This window comes from Triturus cristatus, chromosome 3_2, assembly GCF_964204655.1.
Source record: "Triturus cristatus chromosome 3_2, aTriCri1.1, whole genome shotgun sequence".
NCBI lineage: Eukaryota > Metazoa > Chordata > Amphibia > Caudata > Salamandridae > Triturus > Triturus cristatus.
In genome coordinates, this window is record NC_140584.1 from 973805326 (window position 1) to 973821869 (window position 16544).

The following is a 16544-nucleotide window of genomic DNA, read 5'->3' on the forward strand; positions in this document are numbered from 1 at the left end:
GCAGGTAACTGCATACAAACACAGCAATCTCTAACATCCATAGTCTTTACATATTCATACAATAACTTTTTAAAAAACGTTATTAGAAAAATCAGTCATAGACCTATCCTTATTTAAGTCAGTTCTATCTACCTGTTTAGTCGCATAAGTACCATAAACCTCTTCTCTATTAGTCTTATTCTCAGTGTGATTTTCTACCCTTTCAAAGGTTACTCTAAATGTAAATGTAAATGTAAATGTAAATGTAAATGTAAAAGCTACTTCTATAGCGCTGCTACCACTCCAGGGAGTATCTTGGCGCTCACCCAACTCAGATGTACGAGAAGGGGGGGGGAGTAGACACAGATTACATGCGGCACACTACATCTCAGACCATTGCTATACAAGCTGAATTGGACATAGAGTATACCCAAGTTTTTAATGCTTTCCTGTATTGGGTTTCATCCGACAAGGAGCGTAAGGAAAAGGGTAGCTTGTTCCATGCTTTAGCACCCAACACGAAGACAGATTTGCCACCTTTAGTAGTCAGCTTAAATTTAGGGATAGTCAGCAGGTTTTGGCCCGCAGATCTTAGACAACGTACCGGCTTGTATCGCTTAAAACCCTCAGTTAGATATTTAGGGCCTCGATGGTGAAAAGCCCTAAAGGTAATCAAGAGGACCTTAAAAAGTATTCTCTTTGCAATTGGTAGCCAGTGTAATGCATCCATTGCTGCAGAAGCTGATGATCTACGGGGCCAGCCTAATACTAGGCGGGCAGCTGCATGTTGGACCATTTGTAGTCTGTGAAGTACCGATCTGTTGGCTCCTGCATATGGACTGTTGCAGTAGTCCAGCCTAGAAGTGATCAAGGCCACTGCAACAGTTTTCCTGGCTGACAACGGCAGAAGATCAAAGAACTTTCTCAAGGCTTTGGTTATGTGAAAGCATGTGCCAGCTACTGCAACAGCTTGTTGTTTGAAGGACAGCTGATTGTCAAATGTAATGCCTAAGTTCCGGACTGATGTGATGGTATTAGGAGGAGGTACCTCACCATCCGGCCAACAACTTATCGGGGAAAACAGATTTTCTTTTCCGACCGGAAGGATTTCCGTCTTCTCGGCATTGCATTTAAGATGATTATCTGTCATCCATTTAAATGTTGCGGCTAGGCACTCTTTAAGATTTTCTTCGTCGGCACCTGCTCGATCCCTGTCTAGTACTAGGATGAGCTGGGTGTCGTCAGCATACGAGATAGTACTGATCTGGAAAGAAGTAATCAGATTAATCAGGGGAACCAGGTACAGATTAAAAAGTATGGGACTCAAACTTGAACCCTGGGGGACTCCCGAGGTAAGGGCCTTAGCTTCAGATTGATACTGGCCCAATACTGTAATTTGGTGTCTATCTCTGAGAAAGTTTCTCAGCCAGGTCAGAGCTGTCCCCTCTACCCCCGCGGCAGCTAAACGGTCCGCCAGGATGTTATGCGAGACCGTATCAAACGCTGCCGACAGGTCAAGTAGAATTAGGACCGCCTTCTTTCCCTGGTCAATGGCCAAACGGAGAGTCTCAGTTGTAAACAATAAGGCAGACTCGGTAGAGTGTTTTGACCGGAACCCTGACTGATTATGATGTAAAATATCATTAGTTTCCAGGAAATTTGTGAGTTGGATGTTCACAAATTTTTCCGTTAATTTAGACATCACTGGAAGCAGGGAGATTGGGCGTAGGTTGGAGAGAGTGGTAGGGTCGGCAAGGTTTTTTTTTTGAAGTGGTTTGACCGCAGCAAGCTTCCAATCGCTAGGGACATCTGCCGTCGCTAAAGATGAATTAATAATACTGTTTACAATGGGGTTGATAGTTTCTGCCAGAGATTGTAAAGCCAAAGGAGGGCAAGGATCAAAGGGGGATCCGGATTTGCTCGCAAAAATGGCTTTAAGGGAGTCTTCAAGGGAGACAGGGGCGAAGGTGTCCAAACTAATTGGGGCCTTCACCCTCTCCCCTCTTTCATCTGCTTCTAAAATGGAGGGAACTAGAGGAAAGGTTCTCACAATTTTAAGAATTTTATTCTCGAAGTAATCCGAGATCTCATTACATAGGATTTGAGAAGGTGGAATCTCCTGCGACAGGACAGAGGGATTCATAAAGTCCTTGACTATATTAAAGATTTCCTTTTGTCCTTGAGCTGCCGTTTCAATTGCCTGAAGATAGTAGGCTTTTTTGGCTGATTTTATATCTGCATGGTACTGTCTTCTGGCCTGTTTATAAATGTCACGGGCAGTGGTCTCATAATGCCTGCGCCACCGGCGTTCTAATGTTTTTGTTTCCCCCAGTTTAACTCTCAGGGGTAATGTAAACCAAGGAGCCTTCATTTTCTTTTTAGTGGAATTTCTGATGTTGGAAGGACTTAGTTGATTGCCTATCATAGTTATCCAATCCCGCAGCTTTTGGTTATCAACAGAGGTGTTACCTGTTGGCGCCAGAGTGCCAATTCCAGGCGCATCCAACGCATCAAGTCTACTGGATAGTTGTTTCCAGTTAGGTTTATGAATCATGTTAGGAGTGGTGGTGTTATTTCTAATTCTATCCGACATTTTATGCAAAGATGGAATAGAGAACGGGATAAAGAAATGGTCAGACCAAATCTGGGGTCAGGGAGGATTGACTATCAGATTGCTGGAATTAGAGCAAATACAGTCTAATAGGTGGCCGCCCGAATGCGTATATTGATGAGTCAGAAGAGTGAGTCCTAGAATATTAATAATGTCCATAAAGCAGTCCACTCCAGAGGCTTTTGGAGAGTCAAGGTGCAAATTTAAATCACCCAGTATGGTAAAATTCGAGAATCTAAGTACCAAGTTGCTGAGTGCATCTCCCACACTTTCCAGGAATTCCTTAGGGGGGCCTGGGGGGCGATAAATGAGTACACCAGAAAATGTGAGTGAATCATGTATACCCAAAGAGAATGCTAACGCTTCCGCTCCTTTTATCTCGGCGAGTTCATGGGAGGAGCATTTTAGTGAGCTGCGATATATAATGGCCAGGCCGCCTCCCCGTTTTTCCTTTCTATCTAGACGCTGAATAGAAAAATTCTCCGGGAGAGCGATAGCCAAGTCAGGATTACACCAAGGCTTAAGCCAGGTCTCGGTAATCAGAAGCCAATCGAGGTCATTGTCGGAAATGAGCTCCTGTATATTTTGCGCATTTTTACACAACGAACGGGCATTAATAAGACCACCTCGTAGTGTGGGGGAGGTAGGCGACATTTCCGGGGACAATACAGACAGTGGCATGCCAATATATATGTTCACACGCAGCAGAGACAAGGTCTACCGCCTATGACAGTCAACTGATGGACTCGTGCCAAATGATACGATCAGGGAAGCCCTACCTGCAGTGAAGTAGTATAGATAATGCTCGGAACGGAGAGTCTCCCGCCTCTGCGCCTCCGTTGCGCTGACGGGCGCAGACGGGCAAGACTCTGGCCCGACTCAGGCACGAGTCAGGCACTACCGCCGCGCGTCACCGCTGCGCGGTCCGACGTGAGCTTTAAGTAGTCACTCCCCTCCCTCCGGCTGAGCACTAGAGCGCTCTGCGCGATGTTTCCCGGAGGGAATTCCAATATGGCGTTTTATGGCGAAATTATTATTGCTAATACGATCCATAGAAGCATTAGTAATCCTGTACAACAACAACACACCTTGCACCATCTTCGTAGAAACCCACATTTAGGTTTTCTACCCTCTGTGTTTGCCATTTCGGAAATGGTCAGTGTCTTTTGACTTAGCCTCTTTTATTCACAATTAAAAAAAAAAAAAAATCTAAACCCACGGTTCTAAGCACCTACTTGGTTCTTTCAGTAATATGTCTCATCCGGTATTTCAACTACTCTGCATTTTTTTTCTTGTACTTCAATCTGGCATGTGATCGTCTTTGTCCTTGTTTTCACAGTCTTGGTTCAGAACTTCCTGATCATCCGTCTTTTCTCTGATATCAGATAAGATAACTCTCAGGATTTCCGACTCTTCTTCTTCTTCAACCACTTCCGGTACAGTCACTCCTAGACTTTCTTGGCTGTCTGCTTCCTCTTGTACATCAGGAAGTGCCACATACGTCCATTCCGGTGACATATATTTCTGGTTGGGTTTCTTGATTCTCTTTTCTTTCTTCAAGTGTGTCTGATCAGTATCTTCTGATTTCTCTTGACTGGACACTTCATTTACTTGTCCAGCTTTAGATGATTTTACTCTCGTCAGTCGGTATCTCAGTCTTTTTATTTTATTGGGCCAGATTTCTTCTTTCGAGGGTCTTTTCAATTTATTTTCCTTCTCACCTCGCTCAGTTTTCCAAGCTCTTTTCCTCAAAACTCGTCCTTGGTCTTCTCCTTCACTCTCTTCAGATTCTGTATCTGTGTGACCTTTACCTTCTTTGGATTTTTCATTCGAGACCTCAGGTTCCCTATCTACAGTTTTCCCTCCTCGTGTTTCTTCCACGCAATATTCCTGCTGACTAACTGTCCCTTCTCCTACCTGGATGTGTGTAGTCCCTATACCTCCTCGGGGGTCTTCCGCAACAATCTTACCCTCACTCTCTGTATTTAATTCCTCACCTTCTACTTCTATATCCTCAGATGGGATTTCTCCCGTGCTTGCATGTGGGGCTTCTTTATCAAGAATTTCTTTGTCAGTTTCCTCAATGTCTCCTTTTACCTTTCCCTGTATTTTCACCTGTTTAGTATCTGATTTGGAGCTAGTATCAGAGATTTCCAGCCGTCTCCTTAATGGTAAATTCTCTGGCTCCGCAATCTGAATCGGCTCCCATTCGCCCCTTCTTGGAGTTTGTCTCGTTCTTGTTTCTTCTGATTCTGACTCCCAACTGGTATCAGATTCTCCCAAATACTCCTCATCAGGTCTATTTACAGGACTAGGGATTCGAAGAGTATGGATAGCATGAATCCAATTCTTTACTCTGGCACATTTCACAGCAGTCGTCGTGGTCAGAATCACTCGACGTGGTTTTCCCCACCGTGGGACCAGGCAATTTCTCCTTCTATGCACTTTAATCCTTACCCAGTCTCCAGGACTTAGATCGTGAGCTGGCTTCTTTTCAAGGGTGGTTGCATCCGATCCAACCTGATGAAACACAGAATGAACGGAATCAGCCAACACCTTGCAATAATCCAACACGAAGTCATCAGATATAGGCAGATGTTAGTTGACAGGAATGAAAACATGTCTCATCGCACTACCCATAACAATTTCATGGGGGCTCAGGCCAGTATTCCTATCAGGAATCGATTTAATAGTCATGAGTACTAGAGGCAAGACATCATGCCATTTTAAACCTGTGGCTAACCACATTTTTCCATCTCTGTTTTTAATGGTGCCAAACATCTCTTCCACTACTCCAGAAGCCTCTGGACGATAGGCACAATGTAGTTTCTGTTGTACATTCAATGCTTCACAAATCAATGTTATTATTTCATTCTGAAAATGCTTTCCTCTATCTGATTCAATCGTCACTGGAAAACCAAACCTAGGAATTAATTCTCTCAATAGGAGTTTAGCTACTGTAACCCCGTCACTCCTTCTGGTCGGGTACGCTTCAACCCAGCGTGAAAACAGGCAAACAACTACTAGAACATACCGTAGCCGATTACATGGGGGCATTTCAATTAAATCAATCTGCATTCTGGTGAAAGGACCTCCCTCCCGTCCTATGGTTCCCAAACTCACCACTGTTTTCCTTCCTGGATTGTATTGCTGACATATAAGGCATCTCTGACAAAGGCTCTCAGCTACCAGCCGGAATTTTGCATTATACCAGGTCTGTTTGAAAAGTCTGATCATGGCATCCCTACCCACATGTGCTTGTCCATGGTACATTCGTGACATGGTAGAGATCATGCTATCAGGCATTACTGGTCTCCCATCACGATAAACCCAAACTCTTTCTGTCTCCCGTGGTGCGCATCCTGATATTATCCACTGTTTCCTTTCCTCTTCTCCTGCCTCTTCCTGTAACTGTCTCACTTCTTCCCAAGTATTCACGGTGTTATTAAAGAGTAAGGGACATGAGTTCATTTCCTTTTCACGATTCCGATTTACTGAATTTTGGTTTCGCGCACAGTACTGCGCCATGTCATTCGCAAATTCATTCCCAGCTGACACATAGTCAGTACCCTTTTAGTGGGCTGCGCATGTTATGACAGCAATTTGTTTAGGTAGCTGTATCGCCTCAAGCAATTTGCCAACCACTTCCGCATTCCTTATAGGAGTTCCACTTGATGTCAAGAACCCTCTTTAGGACCAGATCTGCCCAAAATCTTGCACCACTCCAAATCCATACTGACTATAAGTAATCACAGTTATTCGCAGATTCTTTCCCAACTTGCATGCTCTTGTTAATGCAAACAATTCAGCAACTTGAGCTGATCTCACTCCTTTCAGGCAAGACGCTTCTAATACAGCTGCTACAGTACAGACCGCATATGCTGCACTTAAAATTCCTTCTTCCGTTCTCAGACATGACCCATCCACAAACATCACATAGTCACATTCTTTCAGAGGCACATCTTTTATATCCGGTCGGGGCTTAGTGCAAAAATCAAGCACTTCCAAACAATCGTGATCCACTTCATCCTTCACTTCCACATTCACGGCATCAGGTAACAATGTTGAGGGATTTACATTAAGACACATCACAAGGCTCACATTCGTAGCACCCAGAATGACTTTCTCATATTTAGTTAGACGACTGTGCGTCATGAACTGGGTACTGCTCCTTGTTAAAAGGATTGCAACATCATGGGGTACAAACACTCTCACAGGATATCCCATCACGATTCCTTCACTCTGTTGCAAACTCTTACAGGTAGCAGCCACTGCTTTCAAACAACCAGGCAACGCTACAGCTACAGGATCTAGTACTGCTGAAAAGTATGCAATTGGTCGTCTCAGTTTTCCATGCTTTTGTACCAACACAGAAAGTGCACACCCATCTCTCTCGCTGCAATAGAGCTCAAATTCCTTCTCATAGTCAGGCATTCCTAGTGCCGGTGCTTCACACAAACTGTCTCTCAATTGTCTAAATGCCTTCATCTCCTCTTTGTTCAGTTCAAGGGGGTCTTTCACATCACTCATTGTCAAGCATACCAGAGGTTTTGCAATCAGCGAGAAGTTGCTGATCCACTGACGACAATATCCCACTCTTCCAAGAAACATTCTCACCTCTCTTTGAGTCATTGGTGCTCGCATGCCCTTGATTATTCTGATTCTGTCTGCGGTCACTTTCCTCAGGCCTTTCTCAATCTTATGACCTAAATATTGTACTGCTTTCTTACAAAATTGGAATTTCGATGGGCATACCTTAATTCCTCCATCCGCCAAATGATTCAACAATGCAACTGTGTCCACTACACACGCCTCTCGCGTTTTCAATGCCACCAATAGGTCATCGATGTATTGCAGTAGTACTGAACTCTTGGGCATTTTTAAATCTTTCAAAGATTTCTTTAATATCTGATTTAATATCGATGGACTTTCTGTAGACCCCTGTGGGATTCGGCACCATGCCAAAGTACGTTCGCCGAACCGGAACGCAAAAATCTGTTGGCTGTCAGGGTGCAATGGGATAGAAAAGAAAGCATGGCACAGGTCAATGACTGTGTACCATTCTGCATCGTGGGGAATCTGATATAGAATCACTGAAAGATTTGGTACAATCGGACAACAAGGTACAACAATTTTATTTACTTTTCTCAAATCTTGCACCATCCTGAAAGTTCCGTTAGGCTTCTTCAAACCCATAATTGGGGAATTACATGGACTGCTCATTATTTCTCTCAAAATTCCCTGTTCAATAATGTTGTCTATCACGGAGTCACTCCTGCAATTATTTCCGGTGTTAATTTATACTGGGGAATGTTTGGGTAGCTCACTCCTTCTTTTACTGTTATTTTCACAGGCTCTACCTTTTCCATCAATCCCATATCTTCTCCTTTGAAATCCCACACTTCAGGTCTCACTGTTTTCTTTCATTCCTGAGGCAATTCCTCTGGGTCAAATACAGCAAATGCCTCAGTGGTTTTTGGTTCCAGATTAGCCATTGTCATTCTATACAGTACATACTCATCAGGAGTTTCAAAAGCTATGCCGTCAGGGGTACAGAAAATCGTACAGTTCATCTTACACAACAAATCTCTCCCTAAGAAATTCACAGGGCTAGTATCGCACACAACAAATTGATGCATATCGGTGAATATCCCTATTTTGACTTTTACAGGATCGGTAAGATAAGTTTTTATCTGTCTATTCGAAACTCCCAACTACTTGGATTGTGTAACCCGAGAGAGGAAGATTTTTAATGTCAGCTGATCTAACAGTTGAACGAGTAGCACCAGTATCTACTAGGAAAGTAATCTTCTCGTCATTTATCTTTCCGTCCACAAAAGGTCCTGTCTGGTCTACTTCTAGAGTTGTGCCAATTACGCACTCCCCTTCCTGTCCTGGGCACCGTCAATAATTTTCTTCTGACTCACTCTCATCGTGCTACAGCCAATACTGCGAAACAGCACTAGCGCGCGGTATCTTGGTTGCCTGTTCCTCAGTGTAGAATCCTGTATTATTACTGCATCTCTGAGGATTTACGCTCTGTGGAAAAGGTGGCTTTGGCACCTGACACTGTTGGGTAACAACCTGCTGCTGTTGCGGTGGTTGACAACTCACCTCATTCTGCACCTGTGGATTCAATGATGCATTATCGCCATTAGCACTCGGGGGCATTTTACACTTGGATTTCCAATGCTCTAATTTTCCACAATTATGACATGGCCATTTCTTTTTTTCTTTGTCTAAGCTAATTTGTCCCTTTCCCTTTCCAATATTAGTTTTTTGTCTCACTTGGCCCATGCCATTTGCCTGTTCAATCAGCTGAGCCTCTTGTCTCTCCGCTACCTTAACCTGTGCCCACATGGCCTTCTCTTTCAGCTTACGTTGTTTCGCCTCAATTTCATCGCTAAAATATTTTGCATGTCTCAAAACTTCATCTATCTTTTTATTTTGCCAATCCACTGTATGCTGTTTAATCATTTCGCTTACTTCAGGTCTTAGACCATAAACAAATCGATACACAAAATGACTTAGATCCTTCTGACTCAATTTCTCATCCCCACTGTATTGTTTAAAGGCTAACAGCAACCTTTCATAATAGGCATGGACAGATTCTTTAACTTCTTGGTGAGTTCTATCAATTGTTACCCAATCAGTTTCTTTCGGTGGTACTTTGTTTTTCAGAAAAGTAATTACCTGTTCATACTTTCTCATTACCTCTGGATCAGGGGCTCCCGTTTTAGGATCCCTAGGATATTCTTGAGTAGGCCAACCGACCGTAATTTTACATTCAGCCCATAGATCTGCCGGTACAATGATATCGAAAAGACCATTCAAATCAATCCACAATACTTTGGATAATTTAACAAACCTTTCTACCTGTCGATACCATTCCACATGCTTTTCCCTGAGCCTGGGAAAAATCATTGGTAAATGATAAAATGTCCTGTCTAGTCCATGGAACATGTACATAACCCCCTCCTGGAATCTCCCTCATAGGGCATTCCGTGACTACTGCCTGCTTTTCTCTTACCGGAAATGCTGAAAAGGTCTTATCTGTTGTGTCCTCTCTCTTCCGAAACCACCTACTTTTCCATCTGTCTACGTCACCCCATTTTCTTAACAAGGCAATCAATTCATTAATTTGAGTCAATCTTCCTGCAGTATTCAGATTTTCAATATCTTTTACAGAGAAATCTACTCTATATTTTATTTTCTCAAAATCAATGCCCATTTCACTTGCTGTTTCTTCAAGTTTCTCATGCAAACTCCTCGCTCTCCAAGTTATACTTTTGCAAAGAAACATTAGCTCTTCATCCTGATATGCCTTTAATTTTTGAGTTGGAATAGTCCCTACTATTAATTCCTCCAATGTTATTTTTAATTTTGCCACATCTAAAGGTTGAGGTTCTGTATCTTTTCGCTGTAAACTCCTTAACCAATCGCTCAGTTTATCAAAAGTGGGACCTACAGGGATTGTTTTATTTCTAACTCGCTCCGTATTTCTTTCTGGGGTCTCTGGTGCTGATTCAGTTGTCATCAGCGTCTTACTTGCTGGACTTTGATTCATCGTCATATTTTTAGGTGTACTTAAACCCGATGTTCCTTCCAATTTTCTCCATGCATTCTCTCCGGATCTGCTTCTTTCTGTCTCAATTTGTTTATTACTGTGGTAGGGAACTGTTAAACAATGTTCACTATCCTTCTGTTTATCAAAAACAGGCATCACTGGCCCTATGGTTACAGGTACAGTTACAGCTTCCATGTTTTTAGTTAACTCCCTAATCTTTTCAGTTAGTTCCAGAGTAGTTCTAGCTAGTTTGGCTGAATTTTCATTTTCAATCCTGACAGGCTGTGCTATTTCAGAGTTTCTAAATGGATTATTTTTCCCTAAATCAGGTGGCGTCTGCTCAAAAATTTTATTTCGCAGGGTTTCTTTTACTGGCACACTCGGCGTCAGCAACGTAGAATTTGGTTGATACGGGGAGGATTTTATAAAACATGTCCTCTGGCACATCATCCTCCGACTCATTCACCCCATACTTGTAACCTTCTGACCCTATATGGTTTCTCTTCTCTGTACACTTTCTAACACTTGTCTCTTCAGTATTTCTCAATGGAAACATCCCATCCGCCATGTTTGCACTCTGCCATCTCCTCATCCTGTCATCGTGACTTTCCAGCCCACACGGTCTACCAAACATGTAATTATACCTTCTTCCACTCTGATGTCGCTCCCTCTCATACATCTCTTCCTCCCACTCTGTCAAAGCCTCAAACTGAGTAGGTCTAGGTCTTGGTTCTAACCTCATCATTCTTTCTCTTAAGTTTCTCAATACAGCTAAACTAAACTAACCACTTACAGGAAACGCTAAGACTCAACCTTCTTTTGTATACTTTGCCCAATTATCTAGCCAAATACATGTATGGTATCCATATTTCGCTACCATGAAGGATGCAGGCGATTTCGGTGGAGGAAGAATCTGTCCTTCCCTACTCACAATTGGCTTATCCTTTTTAAATAGGCTTTTAATTTTCCCAAACCATGACTTTCTCTGGTGAAACGTAATACATAATTTTTCCCTTTTTCTTAGTCCTGTATAACTAGACTTCTCAAATCGCTTCTCTATGACTATTCTGTTTGCTGTCCAATCCCAGCGCGACTCACACTAACGCACCAATTCTGAGCGTCTACGTCACACTGGCAATTCTCCACTCCTAGCGTGGCTCACACCTCCGCACTAATCCGTGAACGCCTTGTTTCCCTACAGCTGGCCAATCCCAGCTCAGTCCCTCTGACGTCAGCTTTTCTCACTACTCCTGTTTCTGCTGACCCCTCCTTTACAAACTTTATCGGCAAACTTCCCTTACGTTCTCTACAATCAAACATCTGTTAGTAACGACATAAAAACACCACCATTGCCTGTTTCGCTAAACCAAAGAGATAGTTTTGTTCATTTACACAAGAATTCTGTATTTCCAGTAGGCAGCGCTTACTTCTACCCTACCACAGAATTATTCAGTTTCACCGATAAAGTAGCACTTCCCTCAACCATACCCTTCTAACAAGCAAAAAGGCTAACCGTTTCTCTCGGGATAAAACACATGTGGAGACTACACTGCTCCTGAGAATTAAGGCCAGAGTTTCACGAGAGAACCTGTTGCTATTTCACCCACACACTTTCACACAGAAATGTCCCTAACGGTAACACACGACGATGTTACCAACTCGAAACCAGACAATGCGTTGTGCGACTTCACTTGCCACACATTTCCCCGTGTACCTACAGGGCAACCAGACAATACACCGTGCGACTTCACTTGCCACACGTTTTCCCCCTGTACCTACAGGGTATCCAACTTCCTACATCCCGGAAGTCTTCAAAAACAACATAGAACACGACTCAACATAGAATGTTAGAACATAAATCAGCAATCAATCAATCATCAATAATCAATCATCAATAATCACCAAACCAATGCAATTAAACCATCAGTCTGCTACCAGAAAAACTGCTTCAGTGGAAAAGGGCAGATTTACATATCCTCCTTGCATCACAGACCCGTCATCACACTTACTCATTCATGCACGCATTTATTGGTGGGGCCCATAACACCAACACTCATACGTCTCACTCGAATCTGCGCACAGGAGGGAAAGAAACGCTGGACATGTGGGGTACCTTGTTACTTATAGGAGGGAAATGTTTACATTATATACATTAGTACCTATAGGATCCTAACTTTAACATCAAGGCACTCCACCACTTGGAAGATGGACCAATTAATTAGACTGGTTGATGGTGATTTAGAACCAGCTAAAACACATTTAAAGCTTCGGAACTTTTCAATTAATCAATACCTTATTAAAAGAATCACGGACTCCCAATTTTTTAATTAATGCTTAGTTTGTCTAATTAATTCTCTTTCATTGGCATAGTCAGAATTTTAATCAAATCAGGATTTTCAGTGAATCTCTTTAGCACAAATTTACATACAATTATATTTACCTAAAATGTTGACACCGGTGACCATTTCCCGAAACCCCGTCAGCCCTGCATGAATCAATAATTCCTTCTGGTAAAATCGTCTAGTCAAATGCAGGTTAAGACCCAAATAAGTCCGGGAAAGTTCTGTTCGCTCAGCACAATACAGTGCCAAAGGTAGTCGAGGGACCAGACAATCGCGCTATCAAATCGAACTCCACACCAACAGTCAGCAATGGAGAACACGGTACCGACTTTTTTCTCCACTACTTCTAGACCAAATGTGCTACAATTTTAAAGGCAGAAGAGTCCTGATTGGCTAAATCCCCCTGAATTTGCAAGAAGAGGTGACTTTCCCGAGAGTTTTTGCTTCCCATGGGCCAGGGTATGACATTTCTCACAATTGTAAGTTTTCCTCGGGTTCTCACGCGAAAGTTCGGAAGTAACAACATGTAGACCTCCGGGTACAGGTCACTATTGTATTTTCAGTCATTCACACTAGCTGAGTCCTGGCAATACTCCATGTTCCTATCCTTGACAAGGAAAACGTAGTCTTGTGGTTAGAGGTCGCCTGGAGATCTTCAGAGCCATCCGAGTCTGCGCAGTAGGCATTGCGCTCAAATGACGGTGGCCACTTTCGAACTCCATTTTGAATACTGCAGCCTAGTAGGCCCGAATGCCAACTTAAGCAAAGATAAACATAAAAGTAATTAATATACGGAAATGAAGATTCTAATGTTTAAACCCACACTAATCCCACTATATATTAGTATTTTCCTAGCTCATAACAACATTTAAAGCAATAATACTCACCATTCCGCAATACCAGGATCACGAACATTCACAAAAGCAACATAAATCATGCAATTTTCTATTTCAACACATCCTATAATTAGTTTGCGTATCACAGTTAATCATTAGATTTAGTAGCCATGCAATTTGCATTTTAGTCCCACATGTATATTGTGTTTATCGAGGTGTAAAGTTGATTAATCACAACACTCCAAACAAATAATACAGGTCAATATTTAGAATGATTACGTAATTAGTATTTTCATGCAAAATAGAGAAGGTGTACAACATTTTGTTTTACCTGCTCCACCAACTGTTTTAGAAGAGTTGTAAGTTATCATTTGTACCCCCGTTTAGGCTCTTTTGTTATGTTAGGGTCCTGGTTTCACATGTCCGCTGCTTTTCAGATATAACAACCTGAAGGACCAATGGCTCATTCATTTGGCGAAGGCAGCCATTAAATGAAACCCTTTGCTCAAAGGTAATTTTGGAAAGTAACAGGCAGTCAGCAAAGACAGCAATGCAATTGTTTAATCGGCCAGCAAACGCAAGGGCAATTTTTACAGATCAAGTCCTTTATCGAAAACCACCTGCATTAGCAGCTGCAGTCGGGGCAGAGGGTTTCCCTCGTGCCATTGCACTTTGGTCACATGGTCACATAAAATTATTCACATTGTTGTTCATTGCCTCCTGGACTTTGATTAGAGTCTCAACACAACCGCTCATACATAACCTGAAAGAGAATGGTGTGAAAATTAGTAATTCCAAAGATTGCAAACATATTAACTAGAAAAGAGAGCATAGAGATAATAAAAATCGGAAAGAAATGTGGATGTGAGAGGGGAAAGTGAAGAGAAAAAGAGGGAGAGAAGGTAGAAGCGGAGAAAAGATGGAAAGAAATAAGGAATAATCTAAGAACTATAGAATGGAAAAGGAAATACAGGTTTTATATCTTGATGACATTTATATAAATTATGTTGTGTGTTGTTTTGAATTAAAATATTCCTTTGTGGAATTATTTCGGATGGAGAATCTGTGTGCAGACTAATCTGACGAACACAAAGGATCTCAAAAAACCCTATTTAAAAGACTTCACTGGTGAAAAAAGCAAACATCTGCAAAATGAAAACGCTGAGGTTCCCTGGGGATCAGCGCGTGCTGACTTTGTCCGAGATTTCTTAAGAAATATCTAAATCCCTCGCAAGTTCTCACTGGCAGAATCAACCAGGCAGTGTTGAGAAACTGCAACCATAGGGCTAAGGCTCTTTAACCCCAGCGAGACTAGGGCCTTTATTTAGGGTTTGACGGTAGGATGCCAAAACGTTATACTATTACATGTAGCAGAGGCTATAAGGAGCCTGTAATAAATCGGATGGGACATCCCTCATTTTTATGGTAGAGAGTGACATGGCCAAGCTCGTAATAAGGCTCTTGGCACATTCCTCCAAGAATCCATTCCAACTACCTCAGGGCTCAGCCACACAGAAGAAATAGATATTCAGGGGAGGATCCTCAGATGAAATTCGTGGAAATGTGTCCTTGCTGCTTGTTCACAGGGCGGGTCTTCCGTACCTTCGCAGCAGATTGCATCACCTTCAGTCTGAGTTCCTTACACGTCCAGCCCGTCTTCAGAAAGTGCTCTGGTTACGCATCCTACACTTCTAGAACATGTATTTTTAGGCCCCCTGGGAACAATGATTGAGGTACAGAATGTGTATCACACAAACCGTTCCAACAGACAGAAGGACATGCTGATATGGAGAAAATGTTGGCTTCCGTCCTTACACCGTTACTTCATGGAGTCCATTAGAAAAAGTTTGTTCACATTAACTTTAGGGCATAGTATCTAGGGCCGGCGATAAATATCGCAAAGCGCGCTTAGCGCTTACATATTTATCGCCGGCATTCTCTGGAATTAATCGCCCGGTTAGCGCGTTATCAACAACGCGCATCGCCAAGGCGATAAAAATTCCAGGGATAGTGGGGATATTGCCGTTTTGCATGGTGGAAACGGGTGATATCCTAGATGATAGGGCCTGTGGTCTTAGCCACATAATCCACCTGCCATGTTAGATATGCCTTAGTCAGGAATTTAACAGATGTTAAATTCCTGCGTTAAGGCATACTTAACGTGATTTTAAATATCGCTAACCCTCGTAGTCAATATGACGAAGCTGGGTTAGCTTGTTGATAATGCGATAATATTATCGCCGCCTTTCGCCCAAAAACAGGCTCTAAAGCATTGATTATAATATCATCGCCACACCTTGTTGATATGCCCCTTAGTTACTTCATGGAGTCCATTAGAAAAAGTATTTTCACAATAACTTTGGGGCATATTTATGCCGGCTATCTCTGGAATTTATCACCCGGTTAGCACGTTATCAACAACGCGCATCGCTGCGGCAATACAAATTCCAGAGATAGTGGGGATATCGCCGTTTTGCATGGTGGAAACCGGCGATATCCTAGATGATAGGGCCTGTGGTCTTAGCCACACAATCCACCCCCCATGTTAGGTATGCCTTAGTCAGGAATTTAACAGACGGTAAATTCCTGCGTTAAGGCATACTTAACGTGATTTTAAACATCGCTAACCCTCCGTGTCAATATGACGAAGCTGGCTTAGCGATATTTTACCAAGGGAGTCTTGTCAGGCACACCTCCTTTGCATCTCATTAGCGATGCAATGGGAGGCGTGCTGACAAGGGGCGCTATTGCAAGGAAACACGCGCTAGCGTGTCCTTGTTGATAATGCGATAATATTATCGCCGCTTTTCGCCCGAAAACGGGCTCTAAAGCGGCAATAATATTATCGCCACCCCTTGTTGATATGCCCCTTAGTTGTTCTAACAAATGCAAACATCATTTGTGCATACCTATGTTGCTATCAGTTAGCACCTAAAAGTGACGTATTGCCTCTGCCAATTCTTGCTGTCCCCTCGCCCGCATTACCCCTCCCCCATGTTTCCTTCCAGAGCTGTCAGCACAACTGCTCACAAAAAACGAATAGAAGTAGGGGTATTCTGTGGGTTACATATGTGAAAGCAGTGGCTGGAACCATGAGGGCCAGTACATTGGATGGAAGGGTTGAGCTAACGTGGTCTGGTAACAGGGAATGGAACCAGGACATGGCGGCTTCTATGGCACTGAGAGATTACTCCAGCCTGGCTTCCTTA